This window comes from Arachis ipaensis, chromosome B7, assembly GCF_059453495.1.
Source record: "Arachis ipaensis isolate K30076 ecotype BB chromosome B7, ASM5945349v1, whole genome shotgun sequence".
NCBI lineage: Eukaryota > Viridiplantae > Streptophyta > Magnoliopsida > Fabales > Fabaceae > Arachis > Arachis ipaensis.
Window position 1 is genome coordinate 129859959 of NC_142442.1, and position 6000 is coordinate 129865958.

The 6000-nt window shown below is 26.0% G+C and overlaps 1 non-coding gene across 1 annotated transcript; it reads left to right on the plus strand.

The window, feature by feature from the left end:
- The first annotated feature begins 2617 nt into the window (after positions 1–2617).
- On the plus strand, positions 2618–2688 carry TRNAG-CCC (transfer RNA glycine (anticodon CCC)). Its single transcript has one exon. It is a non-coding gene; the product is annotated as a tRNA-Gly (tRNA).
- The last annotated feature ends 3312 nt before the right edge of the window (positions 2689–6000 follow it).

Consider the following 6000-nt stretch of genomic DNA (forward strand, 5'->3'; position numbering starts at 1 on the left):
CAGATATTTTTAATTATAATTAAAATAAAATTTTTTCTTTCAAAATTAACAAATTCTCTCTCTCAGTCTTCATCTTTATCTTTCTCTCTCTTTTCTCTTATTCTCTATTTTTTTATCTTTTTGTTCTACAAAAAAATAAAATTAACAAAATAATATAATTTAAATAAAAAATATTATTATTATATACATATTTTTTATTTTTTATTTAGTTTTAAATTTTTACTATTTATCTTTTTATTTTTTATTTTTATTTTTTTCTTTCAAATATTTATTAAATATAATTTAGAGAGAATACTAATATTATGATTAAAAGTTAAAATCAAGATTTAATTGTTAACAAAAATAATTTTGAGTTAATTTTATAACTATCAATATAATTTTTTCATACGTATATCTAATTATATTTTTATATACATAGAGAAAAAAAATATTATTTTTAAATAGAAAACATAAAAATTAATTATTTCTATTTGTGGAACAAACTTAACACCTAATCAAAAGTATACAAATTAAATCGTTTCAAATTTTAGATGACGAATATTAAAATTAATTATTAGTAATAAATCAAACTCTTTCACATGAAAATAATAACTAAAAATTTTATTATTTGATTTTTTATTTACGGAGACCCTGGTCTTCTTAGTCGACGGAGACTTTTGTCCCCTATGATCTTTTTGTAAAACTAGTTTGATTCTATAAATTTTTTGTGGTATAATCTATAATATCAGGACAAAACCGACATAATTTTAAAAAATTTATATTTTTATAATTATATTATAGATAAAAATACTAGTTAATGACTAATTTTAATGTACAATAGCATTTTTTTAAGGGAAGTTCTACGGTGCTTACAGTTAAAAATCAACATATGTTGAACATATGTGTCTAAGAAAGAAGAGTGACACGTGAGATTTGATTTCTTTGTATGTGTGTAAGCTACAAACGCTATTTTGGTACCGTTCTTTTTATTGTAAAGCTAATTATGTATTAATATTTTGATTAACTTTTGGACAACAATATATTTTTGGAATTGGGGTGGACCAAATTTTTTTTGAACTTCTAACTTGGACTGGATAACAATAGTTAATAATTTTTTAGACTCTTTTTGAAGTCTGGTTGAAAACGTTTTCCTACTCCAATGGGTAAAAACAAATTAAACAACCATGATATAGACATGTCTTACACAAATATAAATATATAATACATATACTTTCTAGCTTTTGTAATTTGAATGAATATTTTACTGAAAAGTAATTTCATATTTTTATTATAACAACAATTAGATAATTAAGAACACTTAAAAAAAAAGTATAATTATAATTTTTAAATAAATAAATTATATATTTTATTTATAAAAATATATTATTTAAGAAATATTTATTAATTTATGTAATATTACTTGTCTCATTTACAATAAAAACTATATAGGTATACACATATCTTTCTTATAAGTTAGATTGTATGTATTTTGAGGCAAACTTGATACGTATTAAATTAGTTTGAAAAAGTATATTAATGTTTGCGATGATAATAATAATAATATTTAATATTTTTATTATAAAATTATTAAAACTTAATAATTTAATAATATTTAATATTCTTTATTATAGTTCGTTCAAATTTTAAGTTTTAATAATTTTATAATAAAAATTATTATTATTATTATTATTATTGCAAACATTAATATATTTTTTCAAACTAATTTAATACGTATCAAGTTTGCACTTGATATACATACAAACAATCTAACTTATAAAAAAAATATGTGTATACTTATATTGTTTTTATTGTAAATGAGACAAGTAATATTACATAAATTAATAAATATCTCTTAAATAATATATTTTCATAAATAAAATATATAATTTATTTATTTAAAAAATTATAGTTATACTTTTTTTTATTTTTTTAAGTGTTCTTAATTACCTAATTGTTGTTATAATAAAAATATGAAAAATAATATATTGTTTACTCTTCAGTAAAATATTCATTCAAATTACGAAAGTTAGAAAGTATATGTATTATATATTTATATTTGTATAAATATCATGGTTGATTAATTTGTTTTTACCCATTGGAGTAGGAAAATGTTTTTAACCACACTTCAAAAAGAGTCCAAAAAATCATTAACTATTGTTATCCAGCCCAAGTTAGAAATTCAAAAAATTTTGGTCCAGTCCAGTTCCAAAAATGTATTGTTATCCAAAAGTTAATCAAAATATTAATAAATAGCGTTTGTAGCTTACACACATACAAAAAAATCAAATCCCACGTGTGACTCTTCTTTCTTAGACACATATGTGGGAGTGGATCCTCTCCAGTGAATAAAAAACTGGATGGTGTGCAGTGTTTAATCTAACCATTCACCACATTCTCTTTCTTATTTATTTCTGATCCCACTATTAAAATCAAAGGTGAGAGATTGCACTGTATTTTGTCAAGTGTTGAAAAAACTGGAGAGGATCCATTTCCCACGTATGTTCAACATACCATGTTAATTTCTAGCCGTAACCACCATAGAACTTCCCTTTTTATAACTCGATGATTCTTACACTATCATTTCAATTGCTTTGAAAAGTTAAAATTTAAAAAAGTATCCAGAAATTTTAATATGAAAGCGCATCTGGTGTAGTGGTATCATAGTACCCTCCCACGGTACTGACCGGGGTTCGATTCCCCGGATGCGCAGTTTTTCTAACAGTTTTGCTTTTCAAAAATAAATAAAGTATTTGAGCAATGAAATTTAGCACAAGTTTATGTAATAAATTAAAAATATTTTTTTATTTATTATATTAAAATATTTTTTAAATAAAAAGACTTTTTTTTTAAAATATAAATTATAGCTTTTAACAAAAATTTTTAGTATTTTTATTTTTACTTTTAAAAAATTGTTAAAATACGCTACTGAAATAAATATTCTTTTTTAACAAATTAATGGCACTTAATCATTTAATATAATATAATGACGATGACAGGATTTCTTCTTGTTCTTGGGTGTCTTTATGTGACAGGTTTATGAGACAATGACCATGAACGATGACTTAGTAATACTTTTCTTTTTCGAATTAAAACTTCAAAAGACGTTTTAATGATCCACAATGGAGGACACTACTTATCATTTATTTCGGAAAAGGGTACTAATAAGTAACATATTCCCAACGACTTAGATTAAATCATATGTTTTAAAACTTCCAAACATTAATATTTAATGATATATATTTGTGACTAAAGTTAATATATATATATAAAGTATCAATGTTTTCAAATTTTATTAAGAATTTTCTAAAAAATTATGTAATATGGTTATTTTTATTTTTATATTTTGTCAGATTTTAAGGTATTTTCTAATTTACATGAAGATGGACTTTTTTTTCTATTTCTATAAAGATATCTTTATGTAAAAATAGTATTATAAATTGTTAGATTCAGTCAAATATATTAAGTTAAATATAAAAATAATCTAATAATTTTCAATACAATTTTTATTTAAAGATGTTTTTATTAGAGTAACCACCTTTTTTGTTATAGTAATAGTGTAATACTCACACAGATAAAAAAAAGTGATGAATGTTTCATAAAAAACTAACCCTAACCCTAAATTTTAGTTAAGTTTGAAATTTAGGTACATTTTTTTTGTCTAATAGGTTAGATAATTTTTAACTCTAAATATTATTATATTACAAATTCATTTACACTATATACTTGTATTACACACAACACTTTAAGAATTTTTTTTTTACTTCTTAATCTTAACCAAATTTTAAACTCGAATATGGTTATTCACGAGACAAATGAATTCTCATTGGGAAGCGAAACCTAGGTATATTTTTTTTGGATTTGGACTTAGGCAAAAAAATTGACCTCGGCTCGAACAACAAGAACTTGCCCGAGGAAGGAGACTTGAATATCCTACACAAACCCCACCCATCCTTAGCTAGGTATACTTGTTTTAAAGGAATAAATACCTATAGGAAAAAGGGAATTTATGTCGATCAAAATTGATTTGGTGAAAGTCTATGATATTGATAGCTCAATTGGTATTTCATCTTTAACACCCTTTCTAAATTTGGTATTCCCTCACAACTTACCAATATTATCAAACATTGTATTTTCTTCTCTCAACTCTCTATCAATTTGAATGGTCAGAGAACAATTAATTTCTTCCCTCTGAAAGACATCGGACAATGGGATCCAATCTCCCTTTATATTTTTTTTATTTGTATAGATAAATTATCTCACTTGATTTCTAAGGCAGTTGATGATGGTATTAGACTCCTATGAGAGTTGGTAGAAATGGACCTCAAATCTCCTATTTAATGTTTGCTTATGATTTAATTTTGTTCCTGAAAACTTCTACATAGCAAATGAGTAAAGTCTTAAAGATTCTTGATAAATTCTATGAAGCCTTTGGACATATGATTAATAGCACAAAGACTAATATTTATTTCTCTAAGAATGTCTCTGATCAATAAAGGCGGAACATTAGAGATATTAGTAATTTTTCGGATGTGAAGAAAATTGGGAGATACTTGAGGGCTATTATTTAGGAAAATAGAATTCGAAAAGAGCAGTTTATTAACATAATGGAGAAAGTTAACAACAATTTTAGTGGATGAAAATTAAGATGTCTTTCAATGGCAGAGAGAATAACACTTATCCACTCGGTTATTGGCTCTATGGCGATATTTTCGATGGAACATACTCAAGTCTTTAAGAGTGTGCCAGTTCATTAAACAAGCGCAGAGGGACTTTATTTGGGAGCATACAATCATGGAAAGGAAAATTCTCCTTGTTTGTTGGAAGAAGATAACCTTGCCAAAGATAAAAAGTGGATTAGGGTTTAGGGAGCTGAATAAAGTAAATCAAGTCTTTATTATTAAGAGAGGATGAAATCTCATAAACAAACCAGATGAACTGTGGGCCCAGGTCCTTATTGAAAAAATACATAGAAATGCTTGTTTGAATAGGAAAATTGTTTGCCAAAGTTGTGAAACTGCCTAGCAAAAAATTGAAAAATTCTTATTGATAATACTAGTGTTATTATAGGAAGGGGGTAGAATAAATTTTTGGAGAGATCCTTAGTTGAAATCGGGTGTCAAATTGATTGACTTTCTTTCACCAATCCTTAGAGTTGAAGAGTATGAGAAAGTGATTTCTAATTATGTGTTAAATAATGAAAGGTGAGATTTGAAAAACCTTAGGTACCTTATCCTAAATGAGTTTGTGGGTAATATTAGTAAGGGAATGGTTCCTGAAAAGGAGGATGGCAATGATCTCTTTTGTTAGAAGATGAATCCGAGAGGTAATTTTACTGTCAAGCATGCATATGGTCTTTTTCAAATCATCGTCATCACAATGAAGGCCCTTGGAAGAAAATATGGAATTGAAAATGGTTGTAGTGTCAAGATGTATTTGTAGCAACTGAGTCACAACAGCATCATGACTACTTCTAAAATTTAACATGGTGTGTCTGGTGTATAATAGTCACATAGAGACTCCTTTCATGTTATCAGAGATTGCCATAAAGCCTCTCAGGTGTGGATCTCGCTATTGGATCCTTAACACACTGCCTCATTTTTTAACTTGGATCTCTTGGATTGGATAGAATTTCACATGAACAAGGAGATGTGAAACAAAAAGATTTTGATTGGAATGATGTGTTTATGATGGCAGCTTGAAAGATTTAACTTTTTAGAAATGAACATGTTCATTCTAATAGTGGCAGACCAGTGAATGTCCAAATATCGCAAATTATAAAGCTGGTGTAGGAAATTTATAGTGTTAGAAGGGGCATTCCTTCTCTAAATAGAATGAATTTTTCTTCTATTGTGTGGAAACCTCCTTCAAAAGATAGTTTAAGCTTAATACAGATGGAGAAAATCTAGGACAGAAAAATTGGGTTGGCGTCCTAAGGAATGACATGGAAGGATGGATTTAGAGACATGCAACAAGGATGAATAATGTGAAAGCCATCAAACTGAAAATATTTGCAATTCTAGA